This window comes from Colletes latitarsis, chromosome 8 (assembly GCF_051014445.1).
Source record: "Colletes latitarsis isolate SP2378_abdomen chromosome 8, iyColLati1, whole genome shotgun sequence".
In the NCBI taxonomy this organism is placed as follows: Eukaryota; Metazoa; Arthropoda; class Insecta; order Hymenoptera; family Colletidae; genus Colletes; species Colletes latitarsis.
The window spans coordinates 4304563-4320047 of record NC_135141.1 but is presented as its reverse complement, the minus strand read 5'-3'; positions in this window follow the sequence as shown (position 1 = coordinate 4320047).

Genomic DNA, 15485 nt, shown 5'->3' with positions numbered 1-15485 from the left:
CCGCATTCTTCTTGCCCAGACCCTTGGTTTTTTAGGGTCTGAATCACGTAGTAATGTGGTACCACTCAGAAACAGTCACTTAAACTTTGTTTCGATCAATATTTTAGTCGGTAACACCGGTTAGGTCTGGGTTAGGTGTGGGTTATGCTCGCATCTGGCTCATGACTTTGCCTTCTTCGCATACTTGTTGGCCGGATCCTGGGTTTTTTCGGGTTTGAATCACGTAGTAATGTGGTACCACACAGTAACAGTCAATTAAACCTGGTATCGATCAATATTTTAGATGTTAAAACCGGTTAGGTCTGGGTTAGGTCTGGGTTATGCCCGCATCTGGCTCATGATTTTACCTTCTTCGCATACTTGTTGGCCAGATCCTGGGTTAGGTCTGGGTTTGAATCACGTAGTAATGTGGAACCACACAGTACCATTCAATTAAACCTGGTATCGATCAATATTTTAGAGGATAAAACCGGTCAGGTCTGGGTTAGGTCTGGGTTATGCCCGCATCTGGCTCATGATTTTGCCTTCTTCGCATACCTGTTGGCCGGATCTTGGGTTTTTTCGGGTTTGAATCACGTAGTAATGTGGTACCACACAGTAACAGTCAATTAAACCTGGTATCGATCAATATTTTAGAGGATAAAACCGGTAAGGTCTGGGTTAGGTCTGGGTTATGCCCGCATCTGGCTCATGATTTTGCCTTCTTCGCATACTCGTTTACCAGATCCAGGGTTTTTTCGGGTTTGCATGACGTAGTAATGTGGTACCACACAGTAACAGTCAATTAAACCTTGTATCGATCAATATTTCAGAGGATAAATCCGGTTAGGTCTGGGTTAGGTCTGGGCTATGCCCACATCCGGCTCATGATTTTGCCTTCATCGCATACTTGTTGGCCAGATCTTGGGTAAGGTCTGGGTTTGAATCACGTAGTAATGTGGAACCTCACAGTATAATTCAATTAAACCTGGTATCGATAAATATTTTAGAGGATAAAACCGGTTATGTCTGGGTTAAGTCTGGGTTATGACCGCATCTGGCTCATGATTTTGCCATCTTCGCATACTTGTTGGCCAGATCCTGGGTTTTTTTCGAGTTTGAATCACGTAGTATTGTGGTACCACACAGTAACAGTCAATAAAACCTGGTATCGATCAATATTTTAGAGGATAAAACCGGTTAGGTCTGGGTTAGGTCTGGGTTATGCCCGCATCTGGCTCATGATTTTGCCTTCTTCGCATACTTTTTGGCCAGATCCTGGGTTTTTTCGGGTTTGAATCACGTAGTAATGTGGTACCACACAGTAACAGTCAATACAACCTGGTATCGATCAATATTTTAGAGGATAAAACCGGTTAGGTCTGGGTTAGGTCTGGGTTATGCCCGCATCTGGCTCATGATTTTGCCTTCTTCGCATACTTGTTGGCCGGATCCTGGGTTTTTTCGGGTTTGAATCACGTAGTAATGTGGCACCTCACAGTGACTGTCTATTGAACCTGGATTCGGTCAGTATTTTAGTCGGTAACCCCGGTTAGGTCTGGGTTAGGTCTGGGTTATGCCCGCATCTGGCTCATGATTTTGCCTTCTTCGCATACTCGTTTACCAGATCCTGGGTTTTTTCGGGTTTGCATGACGTAGTAATGTGGTACCACACAGTAACGGTCAATTAAACCTTGTATCGATCAATATTTCAGAGGATACATCCGGTTAGATCTGGGTTAGGTCTGGGTTATGCCCGCATCTGGCTCATGATTTTGCCTTGATCGCATACTTCTTGGCCGGATCCTGGGTTTTTTCTGGTTTGAATCACGTAGTAATTTGGCACCTCACAGTGACAGTCAATTAAACCTGGATTCGGTCAGTATTTTAAAGGATAAAACCGGTAATGGCTGGGTTAGGTCTGGGTCATGCCCGCATCTGGCTCATGATTTGGCTTCTTCGCATACTTGTTGGCCAGATCCTTGGTTTTCTCGGGTTTGAATCTGATAGCAATGTGGCACCACACAGTAACAGTCAATTAAACATGATTTCGATCAATATTTTTGTGGATAAAATCGGTAAGGTCTGGGTTAGGTCTGGCTTATGCCCGCATCTGGCTCACGATTTTGCCTTCTTCGCATACTTGTTGGCCAGATCCTGGGTTTTCTCGGGTTTGAATCACGTAGTAATGTGGTACCACACAGTAGCTGTCAATTAAGCCTGGATTCGGTCAGTATTTTAGTCGGTAACACCGGTTAGGTCTGTGTTATGTCTGGGTTATGCCCGCATCTGGCTCATGATTTTGCCTTCTTCGCATACTTGTTGGCCAGATCCTGGGTTTTTTCGGGTTTGAATCACGTAGTAATGTTGTACCACATTGAAACAGTCAATTAAACCTGGCTTCGACCAATATTCTACAGGATGACACCGGTTAGGTCTGGGTTAGGTCTGGGTTATGCCCGCATCTGGCTCATGATTTTGCCTTCTTCGCATACTTGTTGGCCAGATCCTGGGTTTTTTCAGATTTGAGTCACATAGTAATGTGGCACCTCACAGTGACAGTCAATTAAACCTGGATTCGGTCAGTATTTTAAAGGATAAAACCGGTAATGGCTGGGTTAGGTCTGGGTCATGCCCGCATCTGGCTCATGATTTTGCCTTCTTCGCATACTTGTTTACCAGATCCTGGGTTCTTTCGGGTTTAAGTCACGTAGTAATGTGGTAACACACTGAAGCAGTCCATTAAACATGGTTTCGGTCAATATTTTAAAGGATGACACCGGTTAGGTCTGGGTTATGCCCGTATATGGCTCATGATTTTGCCTTCTTCGCATACTTGTTGGCCAGATCCTGGGTTTTCTCGGGTTTGAATCACGTAGTAATGTGGTACCACACAGTAGCTGTCAATTAAGCCTGGATTCGGTCAGTATTTTAGTCGGTAACACCCGTTTGGTCTGTGTTATGTCTGGGTTATGCCCGCATCTGGCTCATGATTTTGCCTTCTTCGCATACTTGTTGGCCAGATCCTGGGTTTTTTCGGGTTTGAATCACGTAGTAATGTTGTACCACATTGAAACAGTCAATTAAACCTGGCTTCGATCAATATTTTAAAGGATGACACCGGTTAGGTGTGGCTTAGGTGTGAGTTATGCCCGCATCTGGCTCATGATTTTGCCTTCTTCGCATACTTATTGTCCAGATTCTTAGTTTTTTCGGGTTTGAGTCACGTAGTAACGTGGTACCACATAGTAACAGTGAATTAAACCTGAATTCGGTCAGTATATTAGTCGGTAACACCGGTAAGGTCTGGGTTAGGTCTGGGTTATGCCAGCATCTGGTTCATGATTTTGCCTTCTTCGCATACTTGTTGGCCAGATCCAGGGCTTTTTTCGTGTATGAATCAGGTAGTAACGTGCTACCACACAGTAACAGTGAATTAAACCCGAATTCGGTCTGTATTTTAGTCGGTAACACCGGTTAGGTCCGGGTTAGGTCTGGGTTATGCCCGCATCTGGCTAACGATTTTGCCTTTTCCGCATTCTTGTTGCCCAGATCCTTGGTTTTTTAGGGTTTGAATCACGTAGTAATGTGGTACCACTCAGAAACAGTCACTTAAACTTGGTTTCGATCAATATTTTAGTGGATAACACCGATTAGGTCTGGGTTAGGTCTGGGTTATGCCCGCATCTGGCTCATGGTTTTGCATTTTCGCATACTTGTTGGCCAGATCCTGGGTTAGGTCTGGGTTTGAATCACGTAGTAATGTGGAACCACACAGTACCATTCAATTAATCCTGGTATCGATCAATATTTTAGTGGATAACACCGGTTAGGTCTGGGTTAGGTCTGGGTTATGCCCGCATCTGGATCATGATTTTGCCTTCTTCGCGTACTTGTTTACCACATCCTGGGTTTTTTCGGGTCTGAATCACGTAGTAATGTGGTACCAGACAGTAACAGTAAATTAAACCCGAATTCGGTCAGTATTTTAGTCGGTAACACCGGATAGGTCTGTGTTAGGTCTGGGTTGTGCCCGCATCTGGCTCATGATTTTGCCTTTCCCGGTTTCGTGTTGGCCAGATCCTGGGTTTTTTCGGGTTTGAATCACGTAGTAATGTGGTACCACACAGTAACAGTCGATTAAACCTGCTATCGATCAATATTTGAGAGGATAAAACCGGTTAGGTCAGGGTTAGGTCTGGGTAATGCCCGCATCTGGCTCATGACATTGCCTTCTTCGCATACCTGTTGGCCAGATCCTGGGTTAGGTCTGGGTTTGAATCACGTAGTAATGTGGAACCACACAGTACCATTCAATTAAACCTGGTATCGATCAATATTTTAGAGGATAAAACCGGTTAGGTCAGGGTTAGGTCTGGGTTATGCCCGCATCTGGCTCATGACATTGCCTTCTTCGCATACCTGTTGGCCAGATCCTGGGTTAGGTCTGGGTTTGAATCACGTAGTAATGTGGAACCACACAGTACCATTCAATTAAACCTGGTATCGATCAATATTTCAGGGGATAAAACCGGTTAGGTCTGGGTTAGGTCTGGGTTATGCACGCATCTGGCTCATGATTTTGCCTTCTTCGCATACTTGTTGGCCAGGGGTTAGGTCTGGGTTTGAATCACGTAGTAATGTGGAACCACACAGTACCATTCAATTAAACCTGGTATCGATCAATATTTTAGTGGATAACACCGGTTAGGTCTGGGTTAGGTCTGGGTCATGCCCGCATCTGGCTCATGATTTTGCCTTCTTCGCATACTTTTTGGCCAGATCCTGGGTTTTTTCGGGTTTGAATCACGTAGTATTGTGGTACCACACAGTAACAGTCAATAAAACCCGGTATCGATCAATATTTTAGAGGATAAAACCGGTTATGTCTGGGTTAGGTCTGGGTTATGCCCGCATCTGGCTCATGATTTTGCCATCTTCGCATACTTGTTGGCCAGATCCTGGGTTTTTTTCGAGTTTCAATCACGTAGTAATGTGGCACATCACAGTGACAGTCAATTAAACCTGGATTCGGTCAGTATTTTAGTCGGTAACCCCGGTTAGGTCTGGGTTAGGTCTGGGTTATGCCCGCATCTGGCTCATGATTTTGCCTTCTTCGCATACTTGTTGGCCAGATCCTGGGTTAGGTCTGGGTTTGAATCACGTAGTAATGTGGAACCACACAGTACCATTCAATTAAACCTGGTATCGATCAATATTTTAGTGGATAACACCGGTTAGGTCTGGGTTAGGTCTGGGTCATGCCCGCATCTGGCTCATGATTTTGCCTTCTTCGCATACTTTTTGGCCAGATCCTGGGTTTTTTCGGGTTTGAATCACGTAGTATTGTGGTACCACACAGTAACAGTCAATAAAACCTGGTATCGATCAATATTTTAGAGGATAAAACCGGTTAGGTCTGGGTTAGGTCTGGGTTATGCCCGCATCTGGCTCATGATTTTGCCTTCTTCGCATACTTTTTGGCCAGATCCTGGGTTTTTTCGGGTTTGAATCACGTAGTAATGTGGTACCACACAGTAACAGTCAATACAACCTGGTATCGATCAATATTTTAGAGGATAAAACCGGTTAGGTCTGGGTTAGGTCTGGGTTATGCCCGCATCTGGCTCATGATTTTGCCTTCTTCGCAGACTTGTTGGCCGGATCCTGGGTTTTTTCGTGTTTGAATCATGTAGTAATGTGGCACCTCACAGTGACTGTCTATTGAACCTGGATTCGGTCAGTATTTTAGTCGGTAACCCCGGTTAGGTCTGGGTTAGGTCTGGGTTATGCCCGCATCAGGCTCATGATTTTGCCTTCTTCGCATACTCGTTTACCAGATCCTGGGTTTTTTCGGGTTTGCATGACGTAGTAATGTAGTACCACACAGTAACGGTCAATTAAACCTTGTATCGATCAATATTTCAAAGGATACATCCGGTTAGATCTGGGTTAGGTCTGGGTTATGCCCGCATCTGGCTCATGATTTTGCCTTGATCGCATACTTCTTGGCCGGATCCTGGGTTTTTTCTGGTTTGAATCACGTAGTAATTTGGCACCTCACAGTGACAGTCAATTAAACCTGGATTCGGTCAGTATTTTAAAGGATAAAACCGGTAATGGCTGGGTTAGGTCTGGGTCATGCCCGCATCTGGCTCATGATTTGGCTTCTTCGCATACTTGTTGGCCAGATCCTTGGTTTTCTCGGGTTTGAATCAGATAGCAATGTGGCACCACACAGTAACAGTCAATTAAACATGATTTCGATCAATATTTTTCTGGATAAAACCGGTAAGGTCTGGGTTAGGTCTGGGTTATGCCCGCATCTGGCTCATGATTTTGCCTTCTTCGCGTACTTGTTTACCACATCCTGGGTTTTTTCGGGTCTGAATCACATAGTAATGTGGTACCACACAGTAACAGTAAATTAAACCCGAATTCGGTCAGTATTTTAGTCGGTAACACCGGTTAGGTCTGTGTTAGGTCTGGGTTATGCCCGCATCTGGCTCATGATTTTGCCTTTCCCGGTTTCGTGTTGGCCAGATCCTGGGTATTTTCGGGTTTGAATCACGTAGTAATGTGGTACCACACAGTAACAGTCGATTAAACCTGCTATCGATCAATATTTGAGAGGATAAAACCGGTTAGGTCAGGGTTAGGTCTGGGTAATGCCCGCATCTGGCTCATGACATTGCCTTCTTCGCATACCTGTTGGCCAGATCCTGGGTTAGGTCTGGGTTTGAATCACGTAGTAATGTGGAACCACACAGTACCATTCAATTAAACCTGGTATCGATCAATATTTTAGAGGATAAAACCGGTTAGGTCAGGGTTAGGTCTGGGTTATGCCCGCATCTGGCTCATGACATTGCCTTCTTCGCATACCTGTTGGCCAGATCCTGGGTTAGGTCTGGGTTTGAATCACGTAGTAATGTGGAACCACACAGTACCATTCAATTAAACCTGGTATCGATCAATATTTCAGAGGATAAAACCGGTTAGGTCTGGGTTAGGTCTGGGTTATGCCCGCATCTGGCTCATGATTTTGCCTTCTTCGCATACTTGTTGGCCAGATCCTGGGTTTTTTCAGATTTGAGTCACATAGTAATGTGGCACCTCACAGTGACAGTCAATTAAACCTGGATTCGGTCAGTATTTTAAAGGATAAAACCGGTAATGGCTGGGTTAGGTCTGGGTCATGCCCGCATCTGGCTCATGATTTTGCCTTCTTCGCATACTTGTTTACCAGATCCTGGGTTTTCTCGGGTTTAATTCACGTAGTAATGTGGTACCACACTGAAACAGTCCATTAAACTTGGTTTCGGTCAATATTTTAAAGGATGACACCGGTTAGGTCTGGGTTATGCCCGTATATGGCTCATGAGTTTGCCTTCTTCGCATACTTGTTGGCCAGATCCTGGGTTTTCTCGGGTTTGAATCACGTAGTAATGTGGTACCACACAGTAGCTGTCAATTAAGCCTGGATTCGGTCAGTATTTTAGTCGGTAACACCCGTTAGGTCTGTGTTATGTCTGGGTTATGCCCGCATCTGGCTCATGATTTTGCCTTCTTCGCATACTTGTTGGCCAGATCCTGGGTTAGGTCTGGGTTTGAATCACGTAGTAATGTGGAACCACACAGTACCATTCAATTAAACCTGGTATCGATCAATATTTTAGAGGATAAAACCGGTCAGGTCTGGGTTAGGTCTGGGTTATGCCCGCATCTGGCTCATGATTTTGCCTTCTTCGCATACCTGTTGGCCGGATCTTGGGTTTTTTCGGGTTTGAATCACGTAGTAATGTGGTACCACACAGTAACAGTCAATTAAACCTGGTATCGATCAATATTTTAGAGGATAAAACCGGTTAGGTCTGGGTTAGGTCTGGGTTATGCCCGCATCTGGCTCATGATTTTGCCTTCTTCGCATACTCGTTTACCAGATCCAGGGTTTTTTCGGGTTTGCATGACGTAGTAATGTGGTACCACACAGTAACAGTCAATTAAACCTTGTATCGATCAATATTTCAGAGGATAAATCCGGTTAGGTCTGGGTTAGGTCTGGGCTATGCCCACATCCGGCTCATGATTTTGCCTTCATCGCATACTTGTTGGCCAGATCTTGGGTAAGGTCTGGGTTTGAATCACGTAGTAATGTGGAACCTCACAGTATAATTCAATTAAACCTGGTATCGGTAAATATTTTAGAGGATAAAACCGGTTATGTCTGGGTTAGGTCTGGGTTATGCCCGCATCTGGCTCATGATTTTGCCATCTTCGCATACTTGTTGGCCAGATCCTGGGTTTTTTTCGAGTTTGAATCACGTAGTAATGTGGCACATCACAGTGACGGTCAATTAAACCTGGATTCGGTCAGTATTTTAGTCGGTAACCCCGGTTAGGTCTGGGTTAGGTCTGGGTTATGCCCGCATCTGGCTCATGATTTTGCCTTCTTCGCATACTTGTTGGCCAGATCCTGGGTTAGGTCTGGGTTTGAATCACGTAGTAATGTGGAACCACACAGTACCATTCAATTAAACCTGGTATCGATCAATATTTTAGTGGATAACACCGGTTAGGTCTGGGTTAGGTCTGGGTCATGCCCGCATCTGGCTCATGATTTTGCCTTCTTCGCATACTTTTTGGCCATATCCTGGGTTTTTTCGGGTTTGAATCACGTAGTATTGTGGTACCACACAGTAACAGTCAATAAAACCTGGTATCGATCAATATTTTAGAGGATAAGACCGGTTAGGTCTGGGTTAGGTCTGGGTTATGCCCGCATCTGGCTCATGATTTTGCCTTCTTCGCATACTTTTTGGCCAGATCCTGGGTTTTTTCGGGTTTGAATCACGTAGTAATGTGGTACCACACAGTAACAGTCAATACAACCTGGTATCGATCAATATTTTAGAGGATAAAACCGGTTAGGTCTGGGTTAGGTCTGGGTTATGCCCGCATCTGGCTCATGATTTTGCCTTCTTCGCATACTTGTTGGCCGGATCCTGGGTTTTTTCGGGTTTGAATCATGTAGTAATGTGGCACCTCACAGTGACTGTCTATTGAACCTGGATTCGGTCAGTATTTTAGTCGGTAACCCCGGTTAGGTCTGGGTTATGCCCGCATCTGGCTCATGATTTTGCCTTCTTCGCATACTCGTTTACCAGATCCTGGGTTTTTTCGGGTTTGCATGACGTAGTAATGTAGTACCACACAGTAACGGTCAATTAAACCTTGTATCGATCAATATTTCAGAGGATACATCCGGTTAGATCTGGGTTAGGTCTGGGTTATGCCCGCATCTGGCTCATGATTTTGCCTTGATCGCATACTTCTTGGCCGGATCCTGGGTTTTTTCTGGTTTGAATCACGTAGTAATTTGGCACCTCACAGTGACAGTCAATTAAACCTGGATTCGGTCAGTATTTTAAAGGATAAAACCGGTAATGGCTGGGTTAGGTCTGGGTCATGCCCGCATCTGGCTAATGATTTGGCTTCTTCGCATACCTGTTGGCCAGATCCTGGGTTTTCTCGGGTTTGAATCACGTAGTAATGTGGTACCACACAGTAGCTGTCAACTAAGCCTGGATTCGGTCAGTATTTTAGTCGGTAACACCGGTTAGGTCTGTGTTATGTCTGGGTTATGCCCGCATCTGGCTCATGATTTTGCCTTCTTCGCATACTTGTTGGCCAGATCCTGGGTTTTTTCGGGTTTGAATCACGTAGTAATGTTGTACCACATTGAAACAGTCAATTAAACCTGGCTTCGACCAATATTCTACAGGATGACACCGGTTAGGTGTGGGTTAGGTGTGAGTTATGCCCGCATCTGGCTCATGTTTGAATCAGGTAGTAACGTGGTACCACACAGTAACAGTGAATTAAACCCGAATTCGGTCAGTATTTTAGTCGGTAACACCGGATAGGTCTGTGTTAGGTCTGGGTTATGCCCGCATCTGGCTCATGATTTTGCCTTTTCCGGATTCGTGTTGGCCAGATCCTGAGTTTTTTCGGGTTTGAATCACGTAGTAATGTGGTACCACACAGTAACAATCAATTGAACCTGGTATCGATCAATATTTTAGAGGATAAAACCGGTTAGGTCAGGGTTAGGTCTGGGTTATGCCCGCATCTGGCTCATGACATTGCCTTCTTCGCATACCTGTGGGCCAGATCCTGGGTTAGGTCTGGGTTTGAATCACGTAGTAATGTGGAGCCACACAGTACCATTCAATTAAACCTGGTATCGATCAATATTTCAGAGGATAAAACCGGTTAGGTCTGGGTTAGGTCTGGGTTATGCCCGCATCTGGCTCATGATTTTGCCTTCTTCGCATACTTGTTGGCCAGATCCTGGGTTTTTTCAGATTTGAGTCACATAGTAATGTGGCACCTCACAGTGACAGTCAATTAAACCTGGATTCGGTCAGTATTTTAAAGGATAAAACCGGTAATGGCTGGGTTAGGTCTGGGTCATGCCCGCATCTGGCTCATGATTTTGCCTTCTTCGCATACTTGTTTACCAGATCCTGGGTTTTCTCGGGTTTAAGTCACGTAGTAATGTGGTACCACACTGAAACAGTCCATTAAACTTGGTTTCGGTCAATATTTTAAAGGATGACACCGGTTAGGTCTGGGTTATGCCCGTATATGGCTCATGATTTTGCCTTCTTCGCATACTTGTTGGCCAGATCCTGGGTTTTCTCGGGTTTGAATCACGTAGTAATGTGGTACCACACAGTAGCTGTCAATTAAGCCTGGATTCGGTCAGTATTTTAGTCGGTAACACCCGTTAGGTCTGTGTTATGTCTGGGTTATGCCCGCATCTGGCTCATGATTTTGCCTTCTTCGCATACTTGTTGGCCAGATCCTGGGTTTTTTCGGGTTTGAATCACGTAGTAATGTTGTACCACATTTAAACAGTCAATTAAACCTGGCTTCGATCAATATTTTAAAGGATGACACCGGTTAGGTGTGGCTTAGGTGTGAGTTATGCCCGCATCTGGCTCATGATTTTGCCTTCTTCGCATACTTGTTGTCCAGATTCTTAGTTTTTTCGGGTTTGAGTCACGTAGTAACGTGGTACCACATAGTAACAGTGAATTAAACCTGAATTCGCTCAGTATATTAGTCGGTAACACCGGTTAGGTCTGGGTTAGGTCTGGGTTATGCCCGCATCTGGTTCATGATTTTGCCTTCTTCGCATACTTGTTGGCCAGATCCAGGGCTTTTTTCGTGTTTGAATCAGGTAGTAACGTGGTACCACACAGTAACAGTGAATTAAACCCGAATTCGGTCTGTATTTTAGTCGGTAACACCGGTTAGGTCCGGGTTAGGTCTGGGTTATGCCCGCATCTGGCTAACGATTTTGCCTTTTCCGCATTCTTGTTGCCCAGATCCTTGGTTTTTTAGGGTTTGAATCACGTAGTCATGTGGTACCACTCAGAAACAGTCACTTAAACTTGGTTTCGATCAATATTTTAGTCGGTAACACCGGTTAGGTCTGGGTTAGGTCTGGGTTATGCCCGCTTCTGGCTCATGATTTTGCCTTTTCCGCATTCTTGTTGCCCAGATCCTTGGTTTTTTAAGGTTTGAATCACGTAGTAATGTGGTACCACTCAGAAACAGTCACTTAAACTTGGTTTCGATCAATATTTTAGTGGATAACACCGATTAGGTCTGGGTTAGGTCTGGGTTATGCCCGCATCTGGCTCATGGTTTTGCATTTTCGCATACTTGTTGGCCAGATCCTGGGTTAGGTCTGGGTTTGAATCACGTAGTATTGTGGAACCACACAGTACCATTCAATTAATCCTGGTATCGATCAATATTTTAGTGGATAACACCGGTTAGGTCTGGGTTAGGTCTGGGTTATGCCCGCATCTGGATCATGATTTTGCCTTCTTCGCGTACTTGTTTACCACATCCTGGGTTTTTTCGGGTCTGAATCACGTAGTAATGTGGTACCACACAGTAACAGTAAATTACACCCGAATTCGGTCAGTATTTTAGTCGGTAACACCGGATAGGTCTGTGTTAGGTCTGGGTTATGCCCGCATCTGGCTCATGATTTTGCCTTTCCCGGTTTCGTGTTGGCCAGATCCTGGGTTTTTTCGGGTTTGAATCACGTAGTAATGTGGTACCACACAGTAACAGTCGATTAAACCTGCTATCGATCAATATTTGAGAGGATAAAACCGGTTAGGTCAGGGTTAGGTCTGGGTAATGCCCGCATCTGGCTCATGACATTGCCTTCTTCGCATACCTGTTGGCCAGATCCTGGGTTAGGTCTGGGTTTGAATCACGTAGTAATGTGGAACCACACAGTACCATTCAATTAAACCTGGTATCGATCAATATTTCAGAGGATAAAACCGGTTAGGTCTGGGTTAGGTCTGGGTTATGCCACATCTGGCTCATGATTTTGCCTTCTTCGCATACTTTTTGGCCAGATCCTGGGTTTTTTCGGGTTTGAATCACGTAGTATTGTGGTACCACACAGTAACAGTCAATAAAACCTGGTATCGATCAATATTTTAGAGGATAAAACCGGTTAGGTCTGGGTTAGGTCTGGGTTATGCCCGCATCTGGCTCATGATTTTGCCTTCTTCGCATACTTTTTGGCCAGATCCTGGGTTTTTTCGGGTTTGAATCACGTAGTAATGTGGTACCACACAGTAACAGTCAATACAACCTGGTATCGATCAATATTTTAGAGGATAAAACCGGTTAGGTCTGGGTTAGGTCTGGGTTATGCCCGCATCTGGCTCATGATTTTGCCTTCTTCGCATACTTGTTGGCCGGATCCTGGGTTTTTTCGTGTTTGAATCATGTAGTAATGTGGCACCTCACAGTGACTGTCTATTGAACCTGGATTCGGTCAGTATTTTAGTCGGTAACCCCGGTTAGGTCTGGGTTAGGTCTGGGTTATGCCCGCATCAGGCTCATGATTTTGCCTTCTTCGCATACTCGTTTACCAGATCCTGGGTTTTTTCGGGTTTGCATGACGTAGTAATGTAGTACCACACAGTAACGGTCAATTAAACCTTGTATCGATCAATATTTCAAAGGATACATCCGGTTAGATCTGGGTTAGGTCTGGGTTATGCCCGCATCTGGCTCATGATTTTGCCTTGATCGCATACTTCTTGGCCGGATCCTGGGTTTTTTCTGGTTTGAATCACGTAGTAATTTGGCACCTCACAGTGACAGTCAATTAAACCTGGATTCGGTCAGTATTTTAAAGGATAAAACCGGTAATGGCTGGGTTAGGTCTGGGTCATGCCCGCATCTGGCTCATGATTTGGCTTCTTCGCATACTTGTTGGCCAGATCCTTGGTTTTCTCGGGTTTGAATCAGATAGCAATGTGGCACCACACAGTAACAGTCAATTAAACATGATTTCGATCAATATTTTTCTGGATAAAACCGGTAAGGTCTGGGTTAGGTCTGGGTTATGCCCGCATCTGGCTCATGATTTTGCCTTCTTCGCGTACTTGTTTACCACATCCTGGGTTTTTTCGGGTCTGAATCACATAGTAATGTGGTACCACACAGTAACAGTAAATTAAACCCGAATTCGGTCAGTATTTTAGTCGGTAACACCGGTTAGGTCTGTGTTAGGTCTGGGTTATGCCCGCATCTGGCTCATGATTTTGCCTTTCCCGGTTTCGTGTTGGCCAGATCCTGGGTATTTTCGGGTTTGAATCACGTAGTAATGTGGTACCACACAGTAACAGTCGATTAAACCTGCTATCGATCAATATTTGAGAGGATAAAACCGGTTAGGTCAGGGTTAGGTCTGGGTAATGCCCGCATCTGGCTCATGACATTGCCTTCTTCGCATACCTGTTGGCCAGATCCTGGGTTAGGTCTGGGTTTGAATCACGTAGTAATGTGGAACCACACAGTACCATTCAATTAAACCTGGTATCGATCAATATTTTAGAGGATAAAACCGGTTAGGTCAGGGTTAGGTCTGGGTTATGCCCGCATCTGGCTCATGACATTGCCTTCTTCGCATACCTGTTGGCCAGATCCTGGGTTAGGTCTGGGTTTGAATCACGTAGTAATGTGGAACCACACAGTACCATTCAATTAAACCTGGTATCGATCAATATTTCAGAGGATAAAACCGGTTAGGTCTGGGTTAGGTCTGGGTTATGCCCGCATCTGGCTCATGATTTTGCCTTCTTCGCATACTTGTTGGCCAGATCCTGGGTTTTTTCAGATTTGAGTCACATAGTAATGTGGCACCTCACAGTGACAGTCAATTAAACCTGGATTCGGTCAGTATTTTAAAGGATAAAACCGGTAATGGCTGGGTTAGGTCTGGGTCATGCCCGCATCTGGCTCATGATTTTGCCTTCTTCGCATACTTGTTTACCAGATCCTGGGTTTTCTCGGGTTTAATTCACGTAGTAATGTGGTACCACACTGAAACAGTCCATTAAACTTGGTTTCGGTCAATATTTTAAAGGATGACACCGGTTAGGTCTGGGTTATGCCCGTATATGGCTCATGAGTTTGCCTTCTTCGCATACTTGTTGGCCAGATCCTGGGTTTTCTCGGGTTTGAATCACGTAGTAATGTGGTACCACACAGTAGCTGTCAATTAAGCCTGGATTCGGTCAGTATTTTAGTCGGTAACACCCGTTAGGTCTGTGTTATGTCTGGGTTATGCCCGCATCTGGCTCATGATTTTGCCTTCTTCGCATACTTGTTGGCCAGATCCTGGGTTAGGTCTGGGTTTGAATCACGTAGTAATGTGGAACCACACAGTACCATTCAATTAAACCTGGTATCGATCAATATTTTAGAGGATAAAACCGGTCAGGTCTGGGTTAGGTCTGGGTTATGCCCGCATCTGGCTCATGATTTTGCCTTCTTCGCATACCTGTTGGCCGGATCTTGGGTTTTTTCGGGTTTGAATCACGTAGTAATGTGGTACCACACAGTAACAGTCAATTAAACCTGGTATCGATCAATATTTTAGAGGATAAAACCGGTTAGGTCTGGGTTAGGTCTGGGTTATGCCCGCATCTGGCTCATGATTTTGCCTTCTTCGCATACTCGTTTACCAGATCCAGGGTTTTTTCGGGTTTGCATGACGTAGTAATGTGGTACCACACAGTAACAGTCAATTAAACCTTGTATCGATCAATATTTCAGAGGATAAATCCGGTTAGGTCTGGGTTAGGTCTGGGCTATGCCCACATCCGGCTCATGATTTTGCCTTCATCGCATACTTGTTGGCCAGATCTTGGGTAAGGTCTGGGTTTGAATCACGTAGTAATGTGGAACCTCACAGTATAATTCAATTAAACCTGGTATCGGTAAATATTTTAGAGGATAAAACCGGTTATGTCTGGGTTAGGTCTGGGTTATGCCCGCATCTGGCTCATGATTTTGCCATCTTCGCATACTTGTTGGCCAGATCCTGGGTTTTTTTCGAGTTTGAATCACGTAGTAATGTGGCACATCACAGTGACGGTCAATTAAACCTG